The 9,518-nt window shown below is 37.6% G+C and overlaps 1 pseudogene; it reads right to left on the bottom strand.

Moving 5' to 3' along the window:
- Positions 1–6,773: 6,773 nt before the first annotated feature.
- LOC100424491 (KATNB1-like protein 1 pseudogene) lies at positions 6,774–8,037 on the bottom strand (annotated as a pseudogene).
- Between the last annotated feature and the right edge of the window lie 1,481 nt (positions 8,038–9,518).

The raw sequence follows: 9,518 nt of genomic DNA, 5'->3' as shown, positions 1-9,518 counted from the left end.
ACTATAGTCTTTTTTTTCATCACAAGTTGGTCTTCTAGACATTGTTAACATACAGTATGTAAAATCTAAGGATCTACGAATTCATGTAAGATCTAAATTGATATACTTGCCCTGTAAAGAAAACTAAATCAGTAAGATAAGATTCTGGTTAAAAAAGCAACATCTGTCTCGTGGTAAGTATTTGATAAATAGATTTATGATGATGATGATGATGATGATATGTGCAAACTTAGATTCTCACAGAAAGCATTCAAACAATGCAGGTGGCATTTTATTACTTTTATCATCTTTCATAGTCCTGCGTCACAAATATATCACTCTCTTCTCAAAACGCTGGGGGAGAAGTTAGCAATGTTTTGCAAAATTTTGTTAAAAAATCACACAATTACTCTACACAAAACAATTCTTCTCATGCTGCTGCCCCTTTTTTGTTTTTGAATACACAATCTTTTATGGCATGAATAAGAGGAATAAATAATTACATCAAATCTCATATTACAAAGCCTCATTAAAAATCAATTACCACCTTCTGTTTCTTTAATTTCTCCTTATACCATTTAGTCACTTTTATAACTGACTCTCATTTTTCTAATGAGAGACAATTTTTCACTCCCACCTACATAAGGTTAATAGAATCAAAAGAAACCAATTCTATTTTCTACCTAATAAAATGCCAAATATATATATATACACACACATTTATATATATATACATTTATATAGATATATAGATATATAATTTTTTTTTGAGATGGAGTCTCTCTCTGTCACCCAGGCTGGAGTGGAGTGGCATGATCTCAGCTCACTGCAACCTCCGCCTCCTGGGTTCAAGCGATTATCCTGCCTCAGCCTCCTAAGTAGCTGAGACTACAGGAGCGTGCCACCACGTCCAGCTAATTTTTTGTATTTTTAGTACAAACGGGGTTTCACCATGTTAGCCAGGATTGACTCGATCTCCTGACCTCGTGATCCGCCTGCCTGGGCCTCCCAAACTGCTGGGATTACAGGTGTGAGCCACCATGCCAGGCCAAAATGCTATATTTTTATGTAAATCAATATGATTCATCATATTATTTGCTTTCAAAAATGTTTAAGTTTTTGAATAAAATTTTGAGAAAAGTGATTCATTCACATGTCCATCTCTGCTCAGCTAGTTGAATAAAGATTCTTTAGCTTGGGGACATTTTTAACTTTTCAGCATGCCAGTTTCCTCAGCAATGATGGACACACCTATCAGTAGGATCTTCAGATTTGCTGAACTTCTGTTAGTCTCCCTAATCAAGAAAGAAGCCATATTTCACAAAGAAATAGTAATGTATACATTTATGAAGGTAAAATAAAGTCAGTTATTATGAACTCAAATTACTGTCCAAAGTTTCATATGCAAAAACGGGTGTGAATCTGATTTTAAATTAATAAGACCTGCAGTGTGCTTGCATAATTGAATTTTATAATTTATGGAATAATGAGCAGGTATTGGTCTTTGACATTCTAAGATAAATTTAAATTATCAACTAAAATAATCGTGAGCCAAGATTTGGTATGTATGCTAGAAGATATCTCTCTGCTTACATGTCGCATGTATTAAATTTGCACTTTTGTGCTGTGGAGAAAATCATTTCAAAATATGGTAGTAAGTAGGCCGGGCGCGGTGGCCAAGCCTGAAATCCCAGCACTTTGGGAGGCCGAGACGGGTGGATCACGAGGTCAGGAGATCAAGACCAACCTGGTGAACACGGTGAAACCCCGTCTCTACTAAAAAATACAAAAAACTAGCCGGGCGAGATGGCGGGCGCCTGTAGTCCCAGCTACTCGGGAGGCTGAGGCAGGAGAATGGCGTGAACCTGGGAGGCGGAGCTTGCAGTGAGCTGAGATCTCCGTCTCAAAAAAATAAAAAATAAAATAAAACAAAATATGGTAGTAAGTAATAGAAATGGTTTAATTCTTTCTGAACTCTTACCTCTACCAAAGTAACAACAAAGTTTGACAGTTTAGAAAATGAGACTGTTGAGAAAACAAACTCAGAATATAAGAAGTTCCTGGGGTGCCAGGGATGACAAGGTTGTGTAGTCATCAAATTTTTATGATTATTGATGTAAATTTCTACAAGTATTATTACACTATCTTCCTGCAGCCAAAACCTTCTAGTCCATTTTCTATCAGGCATCTCTCAAGTAGATGCTCATAGGCCACCCAATATTTTGTATGTAATACTCCTGGAGCAAGTGCATGTGCCTCTTGCTGCAGAGTGGGATGGAAATATTTATAGCAAAATTTTAATTTATTGTTGCTTTTCCTATTCTTCTGCAGTTATCTGGGCCTGAAAATTATCACCCCTTACCATAATTGGAAACACACACACACAACACTCAAATTCTGTAGTTTCAGAGGAAAATAAAATTAAATTTCATGAGTTGGCATATGCCTGTTTTGGCCTATCCCCTTCTTTGCTTCCCTCCAATAGCAGGGGTAATTATAAGTTCACTATATTTTATCACTTGACTTTATCTGTCAAAATGTTGTTTTAAAACGCATATGCCTGCTGTTTTTAAGTCTTTCTGCATCCCAGCTGAGGCCTTGGTGCAGCAAATGTTACAGTTGTGCCTTTTTTTCCTTGCTATCTGGGACAGAAGGAGAGTATAGGTAACCGTTGGTGAGCTAACTAAGAACTTGAATAACTCCCACAGGAAGAGCTGGTAGGGAGTTTGTATTTTTGGCCATGAATCCAGGGCTTTCATTTTAAGTTCCAGGGTGCGTCATGCAGTTGAGCACTGATTGAATGGGGGCACTGGAGGCTCTAGGGAGCAAGCTGTGACATTTTTCTGAGCCTGAAGGCTGCTCACAGTCATTACTGCACAGGCCTTGCTGACTGCTACTTCAGGGAAACGCAGGGAGAAGGAGGTTGTGCTTCCAAGTGTGGGTGGTCGAATAAACTCTTTTAGCAGCAGCAGTTGGTCTATTTAGCCTGAAAAAGAGACCACCAGCAGCCCCCAAAGTGCTAAAAAATTACAATCAATTTTAAAAATATATATTATATTACATAAAAGACTATAAGAGTGAGTGCTGGGCATTGCTTTACAGTAGTCCTAGCTGCTAAATGAGGCAGTCACATGCAGCCAAGCAGGATTTACCCTGTAACCCAGAGAATTTCCAGCTCTCCCACCATTCTATCCTTCTCTCAGGAGGAAGAGAGAAAAAAGTCTAAACAAAACAAAAAATAGCAGCAGAAAGCAAAAAACACAAGCTAGTTTAGAGAAAAGGTATTGAAGTAAACTACTGAAATTTAGTAGTCTTGAGATTTACACTTTGGTTATGAGTGGTTTAAGATTAGTTTTTATGTAAAGGGATTTTTAAGGCTCCTATGCTGGCCTTACATTTAGCTAGTGATTAGGGACCAGCTTATGTCTTCAAATTCATTTAGGATATTAATCGTCAGTATTTTTCTTTAATATTAGTGTTAACAAGGATTATCTCAAAGTTTTAAAAGACATAAACGAGGCCTGGCACCATGGCTCATGCCTATAATCCCAGCACTTTGGAAGGCCAAGGCGGGCAAATCATGAGGTCAGGAGTTTGAGATCAGCCTGACCAACATGGTGAAACCCTGACTCTACTGAAAATACAAAAATTAGCTGAGTGTGGGGGTGCATGCCTGTAATGCCAGCTACTCAGGAGGCTGAGGCAGAAGAATCGCTTGAACCTGTGAGGTGGAAGTTGCAGTGAGCCAAGAATGTGCTACTGGACTCCAGCCTGGACAATACAGTGAGACTCCATCTCAAAAAACAAAACAAAACAAAAAAAGATATAAATGGTGTCACTTAATTGTTTAAGAAATTCTTGGCTGCTAGATTTTTTCCAAATGCTAATTTAAAATCACAGGTAAAACATAAAATACATTAATACCTAAACCATCATATTAAAATAAAGATTTTTTAAAAATTTATACAATCAGAAATGCAAATATCATGGTTATTGCAAGCAACCTATACATAGATGGATTGACTAATGATATCTTAATTTCAAATGTACAAAATACAACTCCTTCCATACTTTGAGGTTCTCATCAAACTCCAAACTTAAAGTGCAGTGTGTGAAAGAAATAACCTTTCTAAGACCGTCATTATGAAAAATTCTCACATTTTGAAGAATTCAGAGATACACCTTGTCTCAGAATTCTTCCAGCAATAGGAAACAGGTAGTCTCATACATTTAAAGAACTTTACTTATTGAAACATGTATAGTTAAATTAAACTGAATTATGTGCTAGCCCCTCCAAGAATCATGTTGCTTTAAGAACCCATACCTGATGAACAAAGGTATTAATGAAATGGGAGAGTTCCCTGTCCCCCCTCACAGGATGTACAATAGTGGTGTGGCTCGTCTGTTCAGCAGCCATGCACTCAAACCACTTGTGGGAGGGAGAGCACACAGATGAGCAGGTGCAGGAGCCAAGGTGAGCACTTTGGGGCTCCAGCTCCACAGTAGTGTCTAGGGGTGGGTGCCTGTGACTCCCAAAGCCTCAGTGGGCTTGTTACAGTGCTCTTTTAGCTCTGCTGTCTATAGACACCTTAAGTGCCCTCTTGGTCCCCGAGTTCTTGTCCAGTGTCCAGGAAGAGTCAGATCACATGGACAAACCAAAGGATGGCAAATGCAGGGGTTTTATTGCTGGGTGGAAGTGGCTCTCAACAAGATGGATGGGAAGCTGGAAAGGGGATGAAGTGGGAAGATGATCTTCCCCTGGAGTTTAGCTGTCCCATGGCTGAACTCCTCTAACGTTCAGATGCTCCTTCTCTTCTCTCCTTTGTCAAGCTGCCCTGCCACTCTGCTGCTCTTCTGTTCCTCCTGCTCTTCTGCTTGTGGAACCTGAGGTTTGGGGTTCATATGGGTACAGGATAGGTGGGTGTGCTGGGCCAAAAGGCAACATTTGGGTGTGAAAACAGAAATGCCTGTTCCCATTTAGGGCCACAGGTTTCCAGGCTTAATGGAGGGGTCTTTGCCAGGGACCCACCTTCTTTTACCCAGTATGCCTGCCTCCTATCCATATCATTAATAGTTAGAACTTCATAAAAAGAGAATGCCATGTTTGGAAAATGGCAACCACAAGATTTCCCTAATCTGGGCATTTTCTCCATTCAAGCCTTGTCTCTCTCTGATGACTTACTCTACATTTAACATATTCCCCATTTCTATTAAATATCTCAATTGTTTGTAAATAAACCACTGTGATTTTAGCACTTCAATGTCCTGCTTTTCAGGTTTCTGATCTATAGCTTTTTCTCCCACAAATGACTTCCCCATTCTTTTTAACAACAGGTACTGGGACTCACCTCTTAGTGAGGTAAGGGCTCTCCAGTTGGTCTTCAGGCTTTCCTTCATTTTCTCACATGGGCCTCCTCAGGATAGGGTGACCTGACAGTTGGAAAACTTCCTGTATTCCTGATTCTAATGCTACGAGTCAAGGATCTAATTCTTTATAATTTTATTCCATTTGGAGTCCTGCAATATTTATATGATTCACCTTCCATTTGAGAATCTGTAGTATGTTTAAAGTTAGCTTTCTTCTTCTGGTTCTCTTCACCAGAAGAACCAACATTAATTCCTTCAGCACTTCCTTGAATTTCTCTTAAAATGTGAGTTCTGGAGTGAAAAACTTAACTCTGATTATACTCTAACAATTTAATTACTCTTTCCTTTTACTTGAACACTTTTGTGCCATCTCAGATTTTACTCACTGTTATAGTAGAAGTTAAATTATGTCAAAGGGTTGAAATTTAACCAAAATTATTAAGTTATTTTCATAGAAACTTGTATTAAGGGGATGTGTCCTTCATCCTGTAGCTATACAGCTACCTCGAATGGGCTTTTTAAAAAAGAAGTATTTAGTGAACTTACTCAAATCAAGAATGTTTAAATGATATAGATGTGAGATATATTAGAAATCCATATACAATAAAAAGTGAAGTAAACTAGCCAACTCCATGTACATTTCCAGTTAAATATTTATACTGATACATATTAACCTTTTTCTTTAGATAGGGTTAGACAGGAGTAATACATATATGTACATGACATGATAATTCTGGCACAAAGGTCAGATATTTTCAAGTTTTAAAAATGGTATGGAATATGTTTCAACAACACTCCACATGAATATAAACCCCTGATTTAATTTAATGATTTTCATCATGCCAGAAGCACAGTTGGTTTTAATTTTTTAAAACAGATACTGGTATCATAGGCATTTCTCATACACAGTATCTTAGTATGGACAAAAATATTTAAGATTGATTTTTGCCATGATGTCTTAAACTTTCATTATTTTAAATACAAAATGACAGCCCCACATATTTGTTTTTTCATTAAAACACAGTCTTCAAAAAGTTACTGATGATTGCTCTTTAGGGTTCCTAGCCATACGCCTTCTCTTAGTTTTTCACATAATATAAATTATATTTTTATGCAGGATTGTATTAAGATCCAGTAGTTCTTTAACAATGTTAGCAAATAACTATATAAACCCCAAATGGAGCAAGATCAACATTTTCCATAGTGTACTTTCATCTCACTAAAGTTAAAGCTGTTTCTTTTGGGTATTTTTTCACTTCTATGTGAAGTAGATTGTTACGGTTTCATTCATGGTTTTATTATGTGACTTTTTAAAATTTAAAAAAAAATTGTTTTAATTTCTTCCACAGTTCACATCTCTCAGAAGAAATCTTTCTTTTTCTTGTAAATTATATAGTCCAGGGATGTTTTGAATAAACAAATGTTCTTTAGTTGATTAAATCTCTCACTGATAATAAATAAGCATCTGCTTCCTTAGCTATATTACCAGTATATCCTGGAACCAAAGTAAGATGGTTTTCCTGCTCCCACAATCCATTTAACTGTTGTTTTAAAACCTGAATATTTCCATTATTTATAATTTCTCTTTTGGACAATAGTTCTGACCACCACCTTTTAATGACTGCTTGAAGCCAGTTTAAACCAAATGTTAAGTATTTTTCAAATTTGCTTTTACATAGTGAATTTACTAGAGGCAACGAGACTACCCAACCTTCAAGTAAGATATATTGTTTTTCTCCCTATAAACTACTGGTGAGCACAGGAAGGCAATCTACCACAATGCCAAGATCTTCTATTCTCACCAAACAAGATGCAAATTCACATATACTTCTTTCTCCAGAAAGTTAAAGCTACATTCAATTTCAAATTCCTGCTGAGCAAAACTTGGGCCATTTGTTTCATGATCCTGAGAAACTTGAGAAAAATACTGACTGTATTGTGATGATGGGCTTTATGTCTGTGAAAAATCGGAATCACTGGGGTTAAGCAAATATATTTGACTACTCTGGTATAATTTTTCAGGCAGGTGGTTTGCACAAACCAGTTCATTTTCTCTATTTGCCATGTCACAGCTCCACTTCTAGGGGACTGTGTTTTTTTGTTTGTTTTGTTTGTTTTTCCTGTAAAAGAGGTTTAGAAAGGGATCATGAACTAACTTTCTATGAAAGATTACCTTACATAGTTTTTGGGGTTGTTGTTTTTTTTTTTTTGAGATAGAGTCTCGCTCTGTCGCCCAGACTGGAGTACAATGGTGCGATCTTGGCTCACTGCAAGCTCTGCCTTCTGGGTTCATGCCATTCTCCTGCCTCAGCCTCCCTGGCTGACTACAGGTGCCAACCACCACGCCCAGCTATTTTTTTGTATTTTTAGTAGAGACGGGGTTTCACCATGTTAGCCAGGGTGGTTTCAATCTTCTACCTCGTGATCCACCCACCTTGGTCTCCCAAAGTGCTGGGATTACAGGTGTGAGCCACTGTGCCTGGCTAGATTACCTTACATAGTTTTATCTGGACTTTTCACAGCTTGTCCAACTCTTCTATTTATATAAACTGCCAACTGTTGTGATTTCTTAACTTCCTTCTTGTTCTTATTAATGAAATTAGAAATGCTTTTCCTAGGTCCATCAACGAAATGATCCTAAATATTATTTCAAAAGTTCTGCTTTTTAACATTGTGGGTTTCAGATGCCATCATCTCTTAAATACTGGTGTTTCTTGGTACCATGATTTCTTAGCCCAGCCCTGGCACTGACCAACCAGGCCAGGCAGCCTACAGTTCCCCTTGGCTGCAGTCCAGGCCTTACTCGGGGCCATTTCTACCTTGAGTGTTTCTTAAATCACATCTCTAAAAATTCAGTCTTATTCACTGCAATTCCAGATTGAAAAATTGAGATTTAAAAATCTTTTAGATCTAGAATCCCTTATTCAATATATTGAGTATATCTCCAACAGCATCCAAAATTTGGAAAATGTGATATGTATACCCTACAAAATTTCTATCAAGATTCATAAATATTTGTTAAGCATCTATTGTGTTTATTTGAATACAATTAAATAAGACCTATTTTCTGCCTTGAAAGACTTTATAAAACTATAAATTCCATGACAGAGGGAAAACAGCTGGCCAATTTCCCACTGGGACACTCAGCATCAGCACTGTGCCTGGCACAGTTCAAGTCCATGATGCCTTGGGAATTAATGAGTGGATGTTGGAGAGGAGGCAGGAATATGAACAACTAATATGATGTGTTGTAACAAATGCCAATCCAATTTCTAACAAAGTTGGGTAAGGGTACAATTACCAAATCTATACCTTGCTGCTAGAGCTTTTCCCCTACATTTACTTTACTCTAATCAGACACTTCCAGCAAGTTACATTTAATCCAGCTATCCTACAAAGGGTATCAAGCACCCTGGTGAATTCAAGATCCACTGTGTCCAAAATACTATGCTCAAAACAGGCTCTTGATATCCAAGTATATACTACCTATTAAAAATAAAAACTTGATATATTAAACATCACCTGAAGGCCTCCTCTTATAGCTTAGCCAGTGAAGATTTTGTAGGACTGTTAAAAGAAAAACTTCAGCTGAATTAAATTTAAAGGAGTTTAATTGAACAATGAACAATTCGCGAAGCAGGCAGTCCCCAGAATCACAGCAGATTCGGAGAGACTCCAGGGGTGCCTCATGCTCAGAACAAATTTATAGACAAAAAAGTAAAGTGACATACAGAAATTGGAAGTGAGGTACAAAAACAGTAAGATTGGTTACAGGTTGACGTTTGCGTTATTTGAACATGGTTTGAACACTCAGCAGTGCAGGAATGGTTGAAGTATGACTGCTGGGATTGACCAAGACTCAGCTGTTGTTACAGGCACAAACCAAACTCCTAAGTTTGGTTTCTAGTCTTGTCTACTGATTAAGTTAGGTTGTAGTTCGTCCACAAGGACTCAAATACAGAATTGTGGAGCCCTTCTTAGGCTATATTTAGTTCACTTTAACAATTGCCCCCTTTTGGTCATTTTCTCAATTTTGAGAGATTGACCAAACCTTTAGTCATTGATGTCACTATCACCATTGCAAACATACTTATTTGGTCTTGAAAACTACTGAGAAACAGTAGAACAGTGAATTTTTCAAAGGCAAGAACAAGGACTTGAGAGTATCCCTT

This window comes from Macaca mulatta, chromosome 6, assembly GCF_049350105.2.
Source record: "Macaca mulatta isolate MMU2019108-1 chromosome 6, T2T-MMU8v2.0, whole genome shotgun sequence".
Classification (NCBI taxonomy): Eukaryota; Metazoa; Chordata; class Mammalia; order Primates; family Cercopithecidae; genus Macaca; species Macaca mulatta.
This window is presented reverse-complemented; position numbering and strand designations above follow the sequence as displayed.